The sequence below is a fragment of the Lonchura striata genome, chromosome 14 (assembly GCF_046129695.1).
Source record: "Lonchura striata isolate bLonStr1 chromosome 14, bLonStr1.mat, whole genome shotgun sequence".
NCBI classification, from domain to species: domain Eukaryota; kingdom Metazoa; phylum Chordata; class Aves; order Passeriformes; family Estrildidae; genus Lonchura; species Lonchura striata.
The window spans coordinates 456632-477428 of record NC_134616.1 but is presented as its reverse complement, the minus strand read 5'-3'; the positions used below and the strand labels follow the sequence as shown (position 1 = coordinate 477428).

Sequence of the window (20797 nt, the reverse complement as noted above, 5' to 3'; positions counted from 1 at the left end):
AGCCCAGGAAAATCAGAGTTTCTGCCCTGCACTGCTGCCCGGGTGATAGTCCAGGTACATAAAGCTTCTCAGGAAGAAATGTACTATCTATCACCTATGTTCTACTCTGTTCATCTGCAATGATTGCTTTTTAAAATATCTTCTTTTGGTGGACTCGCATGCAAGTCATCTCTCAGGCTAAGACTTCTGAGAGACGTACTGGGATGGTAAACATAGACCATCAGCTTTGAGAGCCAAGAAAGGTGACCTGTCTATTGCTACAGGCAAATCAAACTGGGAAAGAGTCCAAGGAGGAGCACAGAAGGGCTTTTAACCCAGATCAGCAAGCTCTCCCCTTTCTTCCTTGCAGAGATGGAGTCAGCCCAGACCCGAGATGTGTTTCAGCTGAGAGGAAAGGTGCTGTGGCACCCGTGTGCTCAGTTTCCAGAGCAGTCCAAGGGCTAAGTCCCACAGTTCCCCTGCCACATAACCCAGAATCATCCTTCAAAGCAGGGAAATTCTTTAATCCATTTTTTACAGGTAAGAGGCAGTCAGAACCAGTGAGGTGCTTTTAGGGAAGGCTCAGATGGAGTAATTACTGCTAAAATTCACCATCTTCACCTTAACCCTGCTGACTTCAGTTTCACCAGGTCCCTGGGGAACCCGTCGGGGCTGCCAGAGCAGTCCAGGTTTGAGCCAGGCACAGCCCAGGACCCCCAGAGCAGGGCAGTGTGTGCAGATATCCCCCTGCATGTCCCAGGGGCAGAGCGTGCCCAGCCCACGGGAGGCACTTCCCCGTTTCAAAACTTGATCAAGACTGCCACCTACTAACATGCAGCAGAAATTACTAAAACGTTTCATGTTTCCAGGCAGAAACTCACAGAACAGAAGACAAAAACCCCCTAGAACTGCACTTGTAAAGTTGTTTAACATGAAAATCTTTCTTTTTCTCTTAGTTTTGGATATGATACTCTGCTATACATAACTTAATAGTCCCCTTAAGGATGAATAAATTCCTCTTTTTTTCTCTTCTAGCTAGGACCCAGCTATGCATGAACCACTTACATAGTCATTCTTTGAATCTAAAAAACAAGCATTTTTGTAACTGAAAGATTTGGGGTTACCTGGAAAGGAGTTTTCCCACAGGAGAAATCAATGCAGACCTCTGGAGCCAAAGTGGATGCCCTGACCAGAGAACTATCCTTATTTTATCTTGTGGCCATGTGGAAAGAATTGGCTTCTTGTTAAGACAAGATACAGCTTTTGCATTTGGTGTTCAGCTGATGATCTTCAGCTGTCCTTGCTCAAGACTCTCCTTGCACCAGCTGAACCAGTGAAAACTCAGGTTTGCAGACTGGTATTTGGGTAATGCCTGGACCCACAAAGAGTTTATGGGAAACAAAACTCAGCTCTTGCACAGTGCAGACCTGGAGCTGCTGGAGAGGGTCCAGAGGAGGCCACGGAGCTGCTCCAGGGCTGGAGCCCCTCTGGAGCCAGGCTGGGAGAGCTGGGGGGGCTCACCTGGAGAGGAGAAGCTCCAGGGAGAGCTGGGGGGGCTCACCTGGACAGGAGAAGCTCCAGGGAGAGCTCCTACTGTTTTACACCTGAACTTTGATCTGTTGTCACTAAGTTTGCACTGGGTCACTGACAGCACGGGAGGAGCAGTGCCCAAACCAGACTCCATCAGCTTTACTCACAAGCACGCCACTGATTTTTCGTCTTGTTCTGCCATGTGGGACTGCAGAAGAGCACAGGGATTTTTAAAAGGGGCACTAGATTTTGTTCTGGTGGCATATGAAGGGTTCTGTACGCAGTCACTTAGAGGCAGCGTCCCTTGGTGCCAGCTGGGCTCGCTGCAGGTGTCAGCAGGGCTGCGTGGGCAGGGCACACACAGTGGGGAAGGCTCCGGAGCCCGGCAGATGCTGCTTTGTGTACGGAGTTTGTGCAAACGCCCACTTGGATGCGGCTCCTTTTATCCTGCACACACGTGGGTCCCTCCACCTAAAGCCAGGCAACTGCAAAATCGCAGGCAAACATGACCCCGTGTTTTGGGGGAGCTGGCTGTGTTTGCTGGGGCTTCAAACAAAGCGGGTGCTGCTCCCCAGCTCCCCCAGCCAGCCTCTGCAGTACAGTTAAACACTTCAGCCCAGGCTGACACAGGGACAGAGCACAAAGCACTCAGAAGTCTCACTTTTGGGCCTGCAGCCGGTGGAGCAGAATTCCCAGAGGGGCAGGCATTCTCAGGGTGCCTGCAGAGCAAATTTCCGTGCTGTGCAGAGTTACCCCGGCTCCTCTGCGGGAGCTCCTCCACGCAGGGCAGGCAGAGCAGCCTCTGCCCTCCCGTAAGTGCCAAAGGTACACAAAAGGTGACCACTGCCAGAATTAAGAAGTTGAACTTTACATTTTTAACTGGATGCACCAGGGAAAACCGCAGCACCCGTGGACTCTGAAAGGATCTGGCCTGGCTAAAGGTGGAATACCTCGGTGAGAGTTTCCTAGACAGGTTAGTGAGAAATGAAGACATAAATTCAGGGAAAGGATGAATACAGCAACTGCCTTCATTTGCTCCAGTGTCCTGCATTTGACATGCTAAACTGAGTTACTGTAAAAACCTCCATCTTTAGTTAAACCTCACTATTTAATCTTACTATTACCATCCAATTATAACCACTAGTCAACACTAGAGGGATACCATACCTTTGCCCTCTTTCTACTGGCCTCAAAATAACACTTCAGAAAATAGAAAGCCGCAGCTTATTTTAAAGCTACTTCAAAAATAATAAATTTAATTGCACATTCATAACTGTATGGGTGTACAAACAAATGCATATTCACACATACACACTAATTCCTCTCACATGAGCAGGAGCTTTTCAGCTGACTTCAGTGGGGACAGATGACACCAATAAGGAAAAGCCACCCTTTCACTGGGGAAGGAAAGCAGGAACTTTCTCTGGGACATCTTACTGCCCATTTTAGACATTTAGCAGTGCTCCCATATTTTGCCCATCCCACATGTTAAAGAACATATGAAACATTACCCACAGATGCACACTGAGAGGCTCTGACTGACCGAGACAACCTGAGAGAGAAGAGCACTTAAAGCAGACTAAAATCACTTTGAACAATGTGGGAAAACAGCTGAACAGCTGACCTAAGAGTCAATTCAAATGTCACTGCTGTCACTGGGAATTTCTCCAGTGACTTTGTAGCTTTCAATGAAGTCTCAAGCCTATAAAATGAGAAATGGAAGAGAGATTTCTGGTTTGCAGAAACCCTCACATCACCTCCACCAGAAGCCTCCCACAAGACTTTGCCAGCAGCTGGTACTGCAACACAGACCATAAAAGAGACAGCATCCACCTAATTCCCAAGTATTTTCCTCAGCAGCTCTCTGTTTCCTAAAAATTTCTTATCTCTTTGAACTTTTCTGAAGAGTTGTACTCAGTACTCATCCATGCTCCAGCAGTAGATGTAGTCCAACACGTTCATACCATTTATGCAGTAAAGGTTCTAGACCCTCTATTCCCTCACATGCAGACTGTCCCAAAGGCTGTGTACTCATTAAAAAGGAAAAAAATTCATTTATTTCAAATCCAGTTCTACATAATTCCAATTTAGTGCAATCTATATTCAAGCAAGCATTCAAATATTCTATTAAAATGGATCCATCATCAAATATCATGGAATCCAGCAAAATAATAGCTAGCATCTTAGTGCTAAGCCTCCATCAGAGTCACACCGGTGCCCTGATACCCCCTTCATTTATTTCCAATTCTGGCACCTGTAACCATGGCAACATAGATGGAAACATTTCAAGCAGAACAGAACTGACAATCACAATAACAGCGCAGAATACCTGAGGTGGGGAGCAAAGAGGAGAGGCACAAGCAGGTAGTTGTTGAAATTAAAAGCTAATGACAAGAAACCAGCTGGAAACAAATGCTGGCTCACATGGCCATATTCTCTAGGCAGATGCATTTCTGCAAACCCGGTCAGTTCCATCTTATTTGCTGTGGAAAGGGAGGTAAAAGAAATCTTTTTTCAGCAAAAAGTGTGAACTCTAAAAAGTAAGTTGCTGCAAATAGAAAACAAATGTTTATCCGTTGCATGAACATCCAGGAGTACTCAGCACTAACCCATGAAAAACAAGTATTTTTTCCAAAGGCAAACACTCACAAATGTGCTTCAGAGAAACACTATCCATCAAGAAAGAAAGAGAAGTCACCTTTTAAAGAGATTCTAAAAGAATAATTCCATTAGCCTACATCAAAGAACAGGTTTGAAATGAACATGAGTTAATAAACCATATATGTGTAAACTGGGATAACTTCCTAGACATTTAAGGGAACTAATTAGCATTTGAATGCTGTGAAGCAAGAAAGGGAAATTCTATCTTTAAACTGTAACAATCAAAACTAGAAATGAGATTGACCTGTGTGGGAGAGCCTAGCAGGATGCAGCTGCAAGGTTAGCTTCGAAGGTTTATGGGGCTGGAGCTGAAAAAACACAAAGATCAAGGCCATCACGAGTCCTGCAGGGAGGGCTGGGGGTTTTTATCTCTTACCCCGTGAAGCTGAATTTAGAGAACAGAATTAAAGAACAAGAGCTGGACTTATATCAGCCTCCCTGTTGCAGCACCTCACAAGCCAAAGCTGTGAATCAAAACCACCAGGAATTCAGGCAGCAAGGCTCACTGGGAAAAGGGAAGAAATAATAAGACAAGACAAAAGCAAAGTTGATATTGAACTAGAGAGTCAGGAGAAGGAGGCAGAGCATCTGGGGATTGCTGTGCAAGGAGCTGCAACCTCCAAGAAACCAACACGAGCTCTTTCACCAAACCTCACCCTGAGATCTCTGACTGCTGCCTAAGAGGCTTCACTCACACTCCAAAACTGCATATTTCATTTAGCCAGCTCCTTTTAGCTCCCTTTTTCCTTCATCAGAAGGAAACATAAAAATCCTGCAGCAGGTATTAGGTAGGATAAATCCCATCCTTGCATGGGAAAGAGTGGAGCAGACAGAAGTGGCTGCAGGCTGTAAAAAGGGCTGAACCCATAAAACATGTCAATGCACACAGAAGTCGGAATTTCCAGGATCAGGCTCTGCAGCCAGTTGTCCCTTTTCAGTGGCATGTGCCTGAAGGAGGATGGAGAGTCTGGCACTCCCCCACTCCCTCTCCCTGGGCTGTGATGGAGGAGTGTGTGTGCTGTTCTCCTGCTGGGAGCAGCTGCATCCTCCCAGGGGATGCAGGAGGAGACCCCTGGGGCAGGGCACCGCTGGAGAACCAGGGGCAGCCACGGGGCCTTACACACACTGCACACTGCAGGGGGGGCACACACACTGCACACTGCAGAGGGGGCACACAGCAGAGCGGGCACACTGCACACTGCAGAGGGGGCACACACACTGCACACTGCAGAGCGGGCACACACACTGCACACTGCAGCCTGTACACTGCACACTGCAGCCTGCACACTGCAGAGCACTGCACACTGCAGCCTGTACACTGCACACTGCAGCCTGCACACTGCAGAGCACTGCACACTGCAGCCTGTACACTGCACACTGCAGCCTGCCCACTCTGTGCAGCCTGCCCAGCCTCTCGGCTGTCCCACAAGGCTGCCCCCACAGGTGCCAAGGCCAGGGGGACACCATGATCCCCTCGCCTCTGCTCAGCCCAGCCTTCCTCCCGGGGTCCCCAGACCCTGCTGAACTATTTGTGCTGTCACAGAATTTTCTTGCAATATCTATCCTGTCGTGAATTACAGACTTTTAAGTGCTGGAAAAGGTACGATGCCCCTTGGGATGCTCCTTCAATGGTTAATTAAGCTCGCTTTAAAGCCAGCCTCCTTTCTTTCTAATTTTCGCTGACTTTTTCCATTTCTAGTTACACGATCTTGTTATAATTTTAACACAGATATAACAGGTTTTCTATCTTTACTCGGGTGCTGACAGACCAAAATTTTCAGCTTTACATTTTTTTCAAAGAATCTAGTTAATGTTCCAACAAAGAAACCTTTTCATTTCAATAAAGAAAACCTTTTCATTTCAAAATCCCATTAGATCACTTCTATAGAAAGATATCCATTTATTCTTAGACTCTAGGAACTACAGCAGTGAAACCATTTGCATCCAGTGTTCCTCTATTTTTGTACTCACTTTCACCTAAAAGCAAAAGTGTGAAAGTCTGAACTCGCTCTGGATTTTGATTTCACTTCACACCTTCAAAGCTAATTAATTATAATTTGGAGTGAAATGGCATGTTTAACAGCTATAATGAAAATGTTAATATACTGGCTTAAGGAATTCTGACCAGGATGCAAGCTGTCAATCAGATAATTATTTAGTTTATTTTTTAATTTTGCAGTGTCTGCCACCCCAATCTAGGAGAAAAAGTTCATATAATGAGAATAATACTCACTAACCTCAAATGATTTGGAGCCATGAAAGCAAAATGTTTTATCTCAAGTCTGACTTCCCAGAAAGTAAAAACAAGATAATATCTCAGAACAAAAGGTCCTTGAGAGTCGAAAATGGAACAGTGTTCATTGCCACTACTTCAATTTTTATTTTTCTCCCTTGTTTTCACATTGGCTGGGTCATCTGGAGCATATTCATTTTGGTGTGCACCCATACCCCCGGACCAAGATACAGCAGGGGGAGGGCACTGAAGCTGTGTCCCTGCTCCTGGAAATCCTCTGTGTCAGGAGAAAGCAGAAGGCAGCAAGCCCCACTGGCCCTGGCCCACTCCTGCTGCAGGGCTGCTGTAAAGGCAGGAGCAGAGCCAGGTTATGGCTTGGCAGCTGTCCTTCTGTTCTCCTTCTACCTGTGGAAATGTTTTATAGGATTTTTTATTTTAAATTCATGCTTTATGATTTTGGAATTAGGGATGAATCCTATTAGGGAGACAAAAGGCTCCTTGTAGTTCATAGCTGTCTAATAGTGTGAGAGATAGAGACTATTATATTTGGTACAATATTTAGAGAAAATAATCCTCAAGCGCTAAAGATTTGAGGGATTAACAGTCTGAGTGACAGCTGAGCTCTATCCCTGGATTGTGCCACAAAACCATTTGCCTCCAAGTTGAACATGTTCCTCACTTTCACCCGAGTCAGCACAATTCCTGCTTTTATTGCACTCGGGTCCCCAGGGAAGATCAACAAACTCATAAATCCTTATTTCATGGTGGTTTTCAAAATTGTCATGTTATTTTCATTTCTGAGATTTGATATGCGCATTCCTCCCTTTGTGAAGAAAAAGACAAATCCCCTGTATAAAATATACTACATTTTTTAAGTTTCAAGATTTGATTAAAGAGATCTGAAACTGTCCATTTTCAATAGGAAATGATGTGAGGTGGGCACGCATGCAAACACGTCCACGCAGGATCATCCAGCCCTCCCCAGCACTGCTTGCAGAAGTGCTGGCTGGTGGCAGAGCTGACCTCGGTGTCCTCGCTCCCCAGCTCCCCCAGCAGAGCTGGGGCTGGCCCCGGGCTGAGGAGGGCAGAGCAGCTCCCCGCAGTGAGGGGCTGGGAGTGGGACAGAGGCCCCAGTGCTGGGAGGGCACTGCCACGGCTGTGCCATCAGAGCTGCCCAGCCCGGGAGAGGAGATGAGGAAGGAGAGGAGATTTCGTGGTTGCCATGGCAGTGGCAGCATGGGGCCATGGCGGGAGAGCAAGAAATATTCACTGAAAGCTTATTTGTGTGGTTCGTTACAAAAAAAATCTGTGAAGACAGCTAAAATAAATTTACAATTAATCTTTCCAAGATCTCCATACTTTGAAGTCACAGAAACACACAAGTACCAGCACACTGGCAAAGTGCAGCTGTGCTCCAAGGTGTGTAACTTTGTAGAGACCAGTGAGGTTACAAGGTTTTGTCCAAAAGGATCTTAAATTAAATATCACAGTGTGAATGTGTTCCTTGCTGTTCAAACTTAAGAAATTACCAGAAGAGGAGAGTTGCTCCAAGGAGCAGTGTCAGCCAGGCAGCTGGCAGAAATCACCCGTGTTGTCCCAAGTGGGGACATTTACTGCCCTGCACAGACATCCTTGCAGGGAAGCTGTCCATGGCAGGATGGTTTTGCCATCTGTCTTCCCAGCTCCCAGGTTACTTCCAGGTTTTGGCAAGGTAACACCCACCTGCAGCTCCTGGGCCACAGGAAAGGGCTTGTGCAGAACATCCCACAGCACCAGGAGCAGCTGGGGACGGGGGCTGCCAGCTGCCCACAGCCAGCTTGCTGGTGTTTTTGGGGATACACAACCAGGAGATGCTTCCAGTGCAACAGCAGGGCGGGGACAACTGCATGAGATGCTACTGCAAAGGGACTCCTGTGGGCATGAAGAAGATCCAGCCTAAACAGAAAAGCCTCCAGAAGGATTGGGGATTCTCTTGTGAGCCGAGGAAGTACCAGAGCCTGTGGGTGACTCTCACTACTCACAGGCTACTTCCCTGCCCAGCATTTACAGGGCTCACTGCTCTTAGTTGTGGATCAAATCAGGATTTTGATGAATAAACCATAAAATTGGATGTCTTCAGGGTAGGACCAGAACTCAGAGCTGTCCTCTCTTGAGGCAGCATGAGCAGCCACGGCACAGAGCTGGGAAGGGGAGGAGAACATCCAGCACTGCCTTCTGCCCAGTGCTCTGCACATCTTTGGGGTGTCTGTGCATTACCCATCCCCTGCAGCGTGAGCTGGGGGATTAAAACGTGCCCTCAGTCCCTGGCAATAGATAATGTTTTCTTTTCCTTCCTTAAAATCTTATTTCAGCCTTAATTAGCTCACTAGCCTGTTGTTCAAAAGCTGAGATTTCCTCTCTGGGTTTTCCCCTGCTTCAGTTCAAATCACATCTAAAGACAGAGCCATCCTTTCATGAACAGAACCATTTCTTTTGCTTGCATTGCCAGCATGGTTAGGCCCTTATCAAATCTCTTCCCCACTGTAACATTTCTTTTCAAGGTAGCTCACTAACCCTTACCTGTTTTTCACTCTTACCTGCAAATAGCAAAATACCATCAACTGGAGAAGATAATTCCTCACTTGTGAAAGTGTTATTTTTTTATTCTATGATATGGGCAATACAAATGTCACTCCAAGGCAGGTTGTATTAAGTAGTTTCATGTCACATGACACAGTGTGAATTGACACATGCTGTGCTGTTGTATGAGATCTGGGGTTACTTGTTTGAAGAGACTTTTTTCTTTTCTGTTTAGGAGAAGATGTTACGTACTATAGATATTACATGATCCGTCCATGAGCTAAAAAATAGACCCATATAAAGGTATAATTTGTGACATTCAGAGCAAAATAAAACCCGCAAATCATTGCTTACTTCTCATATAATACTGACAGTCAGCTTATTCCTTACAATTTATTAAAGAGAGCAAAAATAACGTGAAGAGACTACATCTGTTATTAAGTACAATTAATGTAGAAAAGTAAAACAGAAATCCCCGTGCCAAACTGGATTTGGATTCCAAATGTCAAACTAAGCCAGGGATCACCTTCATTTAGCAACTGGTAGTCACTCTGAAAAACCTCTTATAAGTTTCAGCATTGTATTATTTTTCAGCAAGCTATGGAAAAGCCAAGGACCATCTCTGAGAGACAGAACCAACCTCAGCTCCTCTGGAATTAGAGCGGCACATCCATGATTTCCCTGGCACATCCCAGCCCATTCTCACCCCAGCACATCCCACGTTCCCGGGACGCCTGGGTCTTACCGACAGCTACAGCACCCGTGCAGAAGCTGGGAGTCTCAGGCTGCCATAAATTCAAAGCACCGGCACTGGAACCTCTGTGCCGCGCCCCAGCTGCTGGATTGCCGCAAAGCAATCCAAAGAACCCTCGGACTGGAAACCCCTCCGAGATCGGCCAGGGCAGCCCCGGACAGAGCCGCGGCTCTCGGGCGAGCGCCCGGCCAGGGCGGAGGAGCGGCGGCCCCGGGACGGCTCCGGCCCCGGGGCGGCTCCGGGCTCTGCTTTAACCCCGGACAGCCCCGGGCTCTGCTTTAACCCCGGACAGCCCCGGGCTCTGCTTTAACCCCGGACAGCCCCGGGCTCTGCTTTAACCCCGGACAGCCCCGGGCTCTGCTTTAGCCCCGGACAGCCCCGGGCTCTGCTTTAACCCCGGACAGCCCCGGGCTCTGCTTTAGCCCCGGACAGCCCCGGGCTCTGCTTTAGCCCCGGACAGCCCCGGGCTCTGCTTTAGCCCCGGACAGCCCCGGGCTCTGCTTTAACCCCGGGCAGCCCCGGGCTCTGCTTTAGCCCCGGACAGCCCCGGGCTCTGCTTTAGCCCCGGACAGCCCCGGGCTCTGCTTTAGCCCCGGACACTCCGGGCTCTGCTTTAACCCCGGACAGCCCCGGGCTCTGCTTTAACCCCGGACAGCCCCGGGCTCTGCTTTAGCCCCGGACACTCCGGGCTCTTCTCTCGCCCCGGTACCTCCGGGCTCTGCCCTCTCGCCCCGGTACCTCCGGGCTCTTCTCTCGCCCCGGTACCTCCGGGCTCTGCCCTCTCTCCCCGGGTACCTCCGGGCTCTGCTTTAACCCCGGGTACCTCCGGGCTCTGCCCTCTCTCCCCCGGTACCTCCGGGCTCTGCTTTAGCCCCGGACAGCCCCGGGCTCTGCTTTAACCCCGGGTACCTCCGGGCTCTGCCCTCTCGCCCCGGGCTCTCGGCTGTGCCGGGCTGCCCTGCAGAACAGGGCGAGCCCCGCGCTCCCTCACAGCACCCATCCCTGACATCCCGCCCAGCTGGGCTCGGGCCGTTGCATTTGCAAGCAAAACAAACTCTTACTTTCTCAATATTGGCTCCTTTATTGCCGCCTCTTATAGCTGACAACACGGGAAGAACTTCATAAAGAAAGTCTCATGATAGCAGTTATTTATTATGCAAATGCTCCCTGCCATGGCAACATTGCATGCAGTAGTTTGCTTTATTTGCCCTGATACATGCATATTCAAATTAGGGCTGCATACATTGTGGCTACACATTACAAAGATTTTGTTTTCCTTGACACTTACAGGAGAACTGCAATTAATACAGCCTGTTTAAGCAGACAGCACACAATTAGTTATCATCCATTTTCAGACTGGAACTCTAGACTAAAAAACATGGAGCTGGCTTCTTATTCAAAAGGAAAATACATCCAAACTACGGGTTTTCAAAGACACATTTAACTCACAATGGCCAGGATACTCACTTGGCCCTTAATGTGAAATGGAGTGTTAATTTTTCTCTGTCACCTCTTAATTGCTTCCTTATTATACCGTTCAAGCAGTTAATTGCTAGACTGAGTGAAAGAGTGGTTTCAAGGGAAAGGAAATGCCACAGCATGAAAGAAAAAAAAAAAAAAATAGAAGCAACACACTAGTGTAATTTGGCCTGATATAATGTTAGTTGCGGTATTGCCTTTAATGGTAACTAAAAAAATTAACAGGAAAAGCTAAACAGTTTTCTATTGCCAAACAGGCAGGAGCCATGTCAGGAGATTTGGCGATCAGCAGTTCCTGGGATCACACTCAGGGACTCCGTCTATTCCACGGACATGACGTTTGTACTCGGGAGATTTCCTTCTGCTCCACCCCTCACAGTAAGGAGCCTTTATCTGTTCGTAGAGCGGGCCCTGCTTCTCAGGTCCACCTCTCTCGCTGTGCTCACTGACATCCCCGAGCTGCCCAGAGCATCCCGAGCTGCCCAGAGCATCCCCGAGCTGCCCAGAGCATCCCCGTGCCTGCCCAGAGCATCCCCGAGCTGCCCAGAGCATCCCCGTGCCTGCCCAGAGCATCCCCGAGCTGCCCAGAGCATCCCCGTGCCTGCCCAGAGCATCCCTGGCATGCCCAGAGCGTCCCGAGCTGCCCAGAGCATCCCCGAGCTGCCCAGAGAAGCTGCCCAAAACATCCCCGAGCTGCCCAGAGCATCCCCGTGCCTGCCCAGAGCATCCCTGGCATGCCCAGAGCGTCCCGAGCTGCCCAGAGGAGCTGCCCGGCTCCCCGTGCCTGCAGGCTGGAGGACCCACCCGCAGCCCCCCAGGGCCGCTGTCCGCGGCTGCTCTCGGAGCTCTCCAGAGCCTCCTGAGCAATCCCGCGCAGCAGACCTGAAGAAAGAACCTTCAGCCATTCCCCTGCCGGCCCCGCAAGCGCCCGCAGCTGCAAGGACTCGGCGGCAGCGGTGCAGCACAGCTGGCAGCCGTGCAGCACAGCTGGCAGCGGTGCAGAACCGCTGGCAGCGGTGCAGCACAGCTGGCAGCGGTGCAGCACAGCTGGCAGCCGGCTCCCCTCCGTGCCCAGCCCAGCCCCGCGGGCACCGAGGCCGCTCCCGGGCACCCGAGGCACAGGGAACGGCCGCGCTGGTGCCACACGGGGACAGCAGGTCCCCCGGAGGCAAAGGCGAGAACCACGGGCCTTTATTTAAACTGCAAGTGACTGCAGGCTCTAGGGGCAATCTTTGCATGACAGTGCTAGAATTCGTGATCAGTAGTTTTCCTCCCTCCTCTAATTTTTATTAGAGAATAGGAATTATTAATGGAGGAAGGAGACAGGACATAAAAAGCAGATACCAAAGATACTGTTGCATGGTAGATTTAAATATGCACATTAATTCATAAACCAAGTGAGTTAAATATTAATTTTGAATTAATTTCCTAAATGTGACTTCCCAGTGGACAATAGTAAAGAGATGATCCAGTTATCAACTTGTGCTTATTAGCATTCAAACATGCTGATTAACTAATTAGTAAGACTACATTTAAAGTCATCCCTTTTGTTTCCTTCTGTAAACTGTTGGTCTTTCATTTATTGGAGGAGGAAAATACATTTATTTAGGACTGAAGAGGTGAGCCAAATCTGACTAACAAACTTTATAGGACATAAAAAACATCCCCTTTCATTATACAGGAGTTCATGAAGCGGCACTGTCATCTGCTGAATCGGGTGGGTGAAAAGCATGTGCCTGATGGTGTTGCAGTTTCACTGGGAGAAAATCCCGAGTAGGACATATCAAAGCAAAAATCAGCTTTCAGCCAGACAGATCTCAGCACTGCACAGAGTACTCCAAAGAAACATCCCTGAGGTCAGCCTGAGAGGCTGGTTCGTGCAGCTCTCCCCGTGTCCTGGGCTGCTCGTGGCTCCCGTGGCACACCGAAAACATCCCACTGAACCTGGCACAAAAATACCCCTCTGAACTTGGCACAGAAACACCCCCCTGAACTCGGCACTGAAACACCCCCCTGAATGTGTGGCACAGAAACAACCCCTGAACTCAGCCCAAAACCACCCACCGAACGTTTGGCACCATTTGGCACGTGTGATTTCCCAGAGCTGAGACACGAGGTTTGGGCACAAAGGGAGGAGCAGGAGTGAGCTGCAAACCTTCACCGCCCGCAGCTGCCACCTCCAGGGCAGACGAGCACGACAGCCCGGACAGAGCTGCAGGAGCAGGCCCTGGTGACACCGCTGCCACCTCGCCCCTGGTGACACCGCTGCCACCTCGCCAGCAGAGCCCAGGCACCACTTCCAGTCCACAGAAAAAGTGAACAAGGCCAAGTTTGTTTGCAGGACTTCATCGCTCTCGGTTCGGGCGCACCGCTGTGCTGGAAGGGCGAGGAGCCCCAGCAGAGCCCCAGCAGAGCTGGCTGACATGCGGGGAATAGTTGCAGAGGGTGTTTGCCACTGCACAAACTTTCTGGCACGTTTTAGTCACAGACAGAAACCCCAGCAGAAACCTCAGTTCATCATCCCCACGTAGCCAGCAGTGGAGAAGGGACCTGTCCTTGGGAGCCAGAGTCCACCTGTGGTGGGAATGACTGACCAGCTCCCACAAAGCTGAATTAACAACAGCACCAACTCCATTCAACAGGCAGAGTCAAAATTTTCTCAACTCAGACATCAGGAAAAAGTTTCAAAACTGGATATTATTTTAATAATTATTTCAGTGTTTCTTTAGTATTTTATTTTACTATCCCCCTTAGAAATTGCATAATAAAGCTTTGCAGTGCCCAGAGATTTTCACTTCTTTTCACAGAGTAATGCTGTGTCTTGGCCACATCTCAGTGTCTTCATTGCCTACCTGTTTATCCAGCCTTCACTTCCACATAATACATACACTTCACAAGCTAAACTTATTTTATTCTGTTCACTACTCTTGTGGAATATTTAATAATAGAATGCTGAGGCATAGAATAAATTAAATATTCTACCACAGATAACACAGGCCATCTCTCTCCTCTGGCCTTCTGATGTCTTTGTGTTTAAACACACAAAGGAGAAATTGTTAAAACCTCCTTGAAACACAACAAGAAATATCTCTCTCCCACTGGTATAATCAACAAGTCTTTAAATTTCAGTCTGAACACACCAAAAGGTCTCATTTTGCAGAATTCCTGACACCTTTCTGTGAAAACATTTGATGTCCATACAATACCTAAGTATATGTATATATTACCCCCTATGCAGCACCTTGCTGTTATTATAGTATGGTAGCAATCTCTTTCTATATTTCTGCCATTTTAGAGGGCATAAATAGGTTTTCTGAAGAGGATATAATTAAATTGAACAACCCGATGTCTTATTTTCATACAAATCCATTTTATTAAACTGTCTGTTTCCATTCTTGTATATTAAGATTTTTACCTAAATCTCTCTCATTTTTCTCTTTAACTTCCAATTTGTCTTTGTTTAAGGATACTGACAATGTCCTATGTAGCCTTGAAATCAATTTAGTGAGACAGTCTCTTTGTATAACAATTTTTCAATCTGCTACATTTGCATTTCTATACCTTCTTTTAATTCACAAAGAACAGCATGTCTTACCCAAAGGAAACGGGAAAACTGAGCTCCAAGAATATTAAAATCTTCTACAAATTGGTCAAACGATTTTAAATGCCCATCCTTAAACAAATCTTTAATACAGATGGACCCTTTTTGTTGCTAGGTTCTAAAGGCTCATTTTTAATACAAGTGGAAGGTCCTCATTATAACACAATAGAGTTAAGGGAGACAATTTCTCATACCAGCCCATGAATTTATGCACTTTCCCCACATTTTACAGACTGGGAAATAGTTGTTAACATAATCTTTTTCTGTCACACCATTTTAATGTATATTTTATGTCTGTGTTATCTCTCAAGTTCAAGTTCTGCATATATAGATCCTTGGGAAATTGCCCTTGTCAGGTCCTTATCACTTAGAGTTCTGATGTGTTAATCCCACTCTCCTGTCACAATTCTCACAGATCTGCTGCATCCTATTGGAGAAAGGTTTTCATTTAGCTTCCCTATACCTTCAACTCTACTACAATCTTTATCAGCAAAAGAAATAGTGTCCATTTCTCTTTACAAAGTTTACATTTCAACTAAGTAAATAAAAGAGTAAAATAATAGTCACTCACATAAAAGAAAACAGTGAAGTATTAGAAAGGGCTAAAATGTTAAACTGAAGTTTGCTCTGCAGGATTTGGAGCATGAGAGATTTAGATTGCACGAGGCAGAACCACTCAGCTAAACCCTCTGATCTCCCCAAACACAGCCAGAGTGTTTAGAGAGCATCAGTCTGAGCAGGACTCTGAGGCTTCTCTCTGATATGAGGAGGAGATGCCTCTCCCAGTCAGAGAGCTGCAGGACAGCTCTCATTTAATAATCATGATAAATGATAACTAATCATTTAGGATGAATTAACCTCACTGAACACTGGGCTGTGGAAAACCCAGATGTCTGAACTTTTTGACTGTGATTTCTCTGTTTTCATGGAGACACACAGCAGGGCTCCCACCTAATACAGGTGAGATGAATTTCTCTCTGGAGGTGAGGACCTGAATCACGAGCTTAGACAAAGTGCCAGACTCTTAGCTAGCTAAGCAAAAGTGGAAAAAACCCTTTGTCCCATGGGTTTGCTTCCATTCATAAGTCCATCACTTCTGTGTGACCACCTGTGGCATGTGTACTGTCTGAATAAATAAGGCACATCCTGAGAACAAAGGAACAGCCTTGAACTCTGCTCAGTTAGTCACTGTGTATCACAGGTAAAGCTACAGACCAGGTTTGTGTAACAGTCCTGCTGCCTGGACCCAAAGCTGCAGAGCTACCATACCTCAGTGAAGGTGAGATGTGCAGCTCTTCTCCTCTAAAAGCAGCAAAACATCAGCAAATCCATGGCAGATGGGAAGTGGAAACACCAACAAGGCACCAGTAAAAAGCACTGAGAGGGCAGTGGTGCCTGAGGAAGCTGCTTTGACACCTTCCTGCCAGAGGCTCTCCCTGCCTGCACACTGAGCATCTCCCAGCAGAGAAGAGACCCAGGGGTGCTGCTCTGCCAGCCCCAGGGCACGGAGCCCAGGGGCTCAGCACGGCTGCCCCGGGGTGCCCAGCTCCCAGGGACACGCTGCCCTGCCCCCAGCACCACTGCCAACACAAGCGGGCAGAAGAGCACAAAACCACTTAAAAGCCACACAATTCTACATGCAACTTGCTTATTTCCCTCCTCTCCATCTCTCCCCCTCAGAAAAGCTGAATATCTTCTTTGAGTGGTGTTTGTCCGACCTATTCCCACAGGTTTTTCCATCACAAAAACACCACAACTTCCTGTCTGTATTTTAACACTTTGCTTTCCTTCCACTCATCACCAGCCTTGCCTTCTGGCTTCCATTAGGCTGTCAGATTTTACTTCCCCACTCCAGCCCTGATGATTCTGCAGTATGACCAAACTAAACAACTGGGGCAAAATCCATTCCACTACTGTTCTGCTAAAGCCTACGGATTTACTTTAGGATTGAATTTGCTCTTCTTATGTGACAAATGGGGGATTCAGAAGGAGATAAAAGAAGAATGAAAAGCAAAACCAACCTTGATGGTCATATTTTCTTTAATCCACGAGGGCCACTAGATGAATGCATGCAGCCAGCCTGACAGTGCTGCCTGCATTTAAACACGGGTGGGTGTAAATATAGGTGAGGGCACTAATCAGCCAGGTGGCTACATGTTACCCTGAACACAAGCAATTAACTACCAGGGCAATTTTCTCCCAGAGGTTAGTTATTTCATAGCCAATTAACCAGGCAGCTTCACCCCACTTTGAACTGTGTGTAGAGTAAGAGCCATGTCTGCATCTGGACCTTCAATAGATTCCCTGTAGCTTTAGCCATCAGCCCTATTCATCTTTTTCTAAAGTAGTTACAGCATCCACCTGCCTTTCAGTATTTAACTCCTTCATTTGTAAAGAAGCAAGCAGAACATTTGAACAAAAAGATATTTTTATCTTTATAATAGGCAAGGCAATTTTAGCAGTATATGTCTATGAAACTCAGCATTCAGCCTTGTGTAGTGTCTTCACACAGTGAAGTGAAAAATCAGTGAATGCACTTTATTAAACATACACAGTGTCTTTGGACAGAGAAATCTGTGTTCCTCCGTGTTCAGCATGTGGCAGGTCCAGGGAAGACTGAGTGTTCAGGTGGAGAATACATCCAGTTAACACAAGCTAATGCTGCACTCTCTTGATGTAAAGCATTAATAATATAATTACACCTTAAATATTAATAGAATATGCAGAATAGCTCTGAACAGATAGTATCACAGGCTGTGCATGTAAGCAATATCAGATTGTGCTCCCAGCAGAAACATGACAGCGTGACAGACCTGGGTGGGCACACCCTGGGCAGCCCTGGGTAGGTGAATCCCGGAGGGAAGGGGAATCCCAGAGGGCAGGTGTATTCCAGAGGGCAGGTGAATCCCGGAGGGCAGGGGAGCCCCGGAGGGCAGGGGAGCCCCGGGCAGGTGAATCCCGGAGGGCAGGGGAGCCCCGGGCAGGTGCAGGGATGGAATCAGCTCCGTCCCTGCCCTGCTCTGCCGCCGGAGCTCTCCTGTACCCTCAGGTACCGCACCGTGTCCTCGCAGCCCACACCCCGCACAGGAGCAGAGCAGGGCTGGCACTCCGATTGTCGCGGTGGTTATTCCCGTCCTGCCAGGGCGGCACCAGCCCCACTCCCGGTCACAGGAGCTCCCTGTGCCAGCTGTGCCCCACCAGGACCTGCCCAGCTCGTCGCAGCCCAGCTGCAGCCCCAGGGACCCCGCAGCCCGGGAGAACACGAACCTTCCCCGGCTCGGTCCCGCTCCACCCGGAGCAGCCAGGGCCGCTTCCATGTCCCGGTGCTGCGATCGCAGACGCATCCCGGACCCGGGAGCTCAGCCTGAACCTCTCCTCAGTGACAAGTAAACAGCCGAGCGTGGAGTTACAAGAACTACAAGGTCCCTAACTGTTGTGAAATTCTCTGAGCCTTCCTTTGCATTCTTTCCTGGAGATTGCAGTGTAAGAGAAATCTCAGGTACTTTAAGAAGAAAAATCTACCCTGTGAAACAACACATTAGACAAAGACCCACATTCTCCTTCCATAAAGGGATTAAGAGATATGATGGAAAAGGAAGTATCCCTTGGACTTTGCCATTTCTAGGTTGCCAAGTTCTTGATGAAATAATCATAAAAGCAGAACACAAACATAATTCTGAATAAAATCAAATAAAATAGTAAAAACACAAAAAAATGAGCAGCGTTTCAATAGCTGCTTTTCCCTCTGGACACATTAATAAATTGAAAGAGATATTTAAGTGAAATTTCCCTATTTATGGTCACGATTATCAGAAAAGAGATGGTTATAATTTGGCTGCATCAATTCCCATCTAACCCTGCTATTCTCTGTGTATCTCTCAGTAACAAGACTGTCATTTTAAGTTTTATTTATTTACCAGACAACCACAGTATTGTCTGACATGTAATAGAATATTTCCATAAATTTTATTTGCTAAAAAATAGCAACATAAAACGTAAGGTTTTTATTCTGCTACAATAAGTAGCAAAATATCAAAACTAATCAAACCCATGCTGACAATTAGGTAGATAAAAGTCTGACAATTCTGTCCACTACAGCTACAATTATTTACCTAAGAAATTTATCAAATGCACAGTAAGTTACCATTTAAGTTTAGGCAGAGAATTGGAAAATATATGCAAGCTATACAGTTTACATTTTAAACTTAGCTGTTCCTAGAATGCAGAGGAAATGAAGGCTCAAATTCATGACCCTCCCACACTGCAGATTGAAAAAATATGTTGTATCAAACATCCACATAAATTATAAAAGCCCCTTTAAAATGTCAAGTATAGATCCTACTGTGCTTAGGATGTCAGCACACCTCTAAAAATATGGAGTGATGAGGCATGGATACAATTTATAGCGGAAATCAAGCACGCTTTTCAACTTGCACGCACAAAAAAATGTGATAAATCAAATAAATCTTCCCCTTTTCAAATTGAAGTTGAACTGCGACTGTATTGAGTTCACACAAATTCTCCAGATTAGTGATATCTGATTACAGTATTTAGGGATCCACAGCTGTAATGACATATTGCCTTTTTTTGTTGGGTTGTTTTTCTTTTTCTTTTTTTTTTCTTTTTTCTTTTTTTTTTTTTTTTTTTGACAGTAGGATTACAAAATTTAATCCTGCAGTTTTAGAAGAAAAATTCATTAGTTGAAATCATCGGTTCAGCCATTTGCATTAAATGGTGCTGAATAGAAAACGTTTATTAGATCAGATGCGACACCCCTGATCTTTGTAACAATCAGTAAACCAACACTTTTGGGCTGAGCCTGCAAAGATAAATACCTTGGCACTCTCTCATTGCAAACAGAAAAATCTGTTTTTCTACGTCCTAATGTGGGACTAAATCTGCAGTGTTCCCTCTTGGTTAGTAACAAATTCCCAGAGAGCTATTTTTTTAAATGAGCAACAAATATTTATAAAATCATATAGTTTATGCTGAAAACTTGAGGAACGAAAAGGAAGAGTGGGATGGGATAAAACACAGCGCTGTGAATTAGCACAAGTGAACGTGCAGTGTGGTTTCCACGCAGAGGAAATCCGTGGACTTCCCCAGCGAAAGGCAAAAAGCCTTTGCTCTGTGGCCGTCTTGCAAACGGCTTCAGCTGCAACAGCTCCAAAGAAGGAGGCAGGTTAAGGGAGAAATCATCGGGAATAATGCGGTTCTCAGGCACTAATCCCGGCTTTTCATGGCCGCGGCTCCGCCGTGCGCTGCCGGGAGCCGCTGCCCGGAGCCGCTGCCGGTTCTCAGCTCGCCCCGAGCTCTCCCCTCGGAAGGAGCCGCCCGGGATGTGCGGGAGCGGCCTGGGATGTGCGGGAGCAAGCCGGGATGTGCGGGAGCGGCCTGGGATGTGCGGGAGCTGCCCGGGATGTGCGGGAGCGGCCTGGGATGTGCGGGAGCCGCCCGGGATGTGCGGGAGCTGGGATGTGCGGGAATTGCCCGGGCTGTGCGGGAATTGCCCGGGCTGTGCGGGAATTGCCCGGGCTGTGCGGGAGCAGCCCGGGATGTGCGGGAGCCGCCCGGGATGTGCGGGAGCGGCCCGGGATGTGCGGGAATTGCCCGGGATGCGCGGGAGCAGCCCGGGATGTGCGGGAACCGCCCGGGATGTGCGGGAATTGCCCGGGATGCGCGGGAGCAGCCCGGGATGTGCGGGAGCTGGGATGTGCGAGAGCCGCCCGGGATGTGCGGGAACCGCCCGGGATGTGCGGGAACCGCCCGGGATGTGCGAGAGCCGCCCGGGATGTGCGGGAACCGCCCGGGATGTGCGGGAACCGCCCGGGATGTGCGGGAGCGGCCCGGGCTGTGCCCGCGAGGTGGCAGCCTGGGATGGGATCTGCCTGAGCCGCTCCGCCTCCGCACGGCCCCTCTCCAACGACAGAGCCCCAGGTAGCAGAGGTGACATTTGCTTTACATTATGATACACACTAATTAATCATTAGCGATCCCAAAA

General features: G+C 47.8%; 1 long non-coding RNA gene across 1 annotated transcript in view; it reads right to left on the bottom strand.

Annotated features, from left to right (window-relative positions):
- The window catches only part of LOC110476876 (uncharacterized), a 113270-nt gene that overhangs the window by 56687 nt on the left and 35786 nt on the right, over positions 1-20797 (bottom strand). The window lies entirely within an intron of this gene.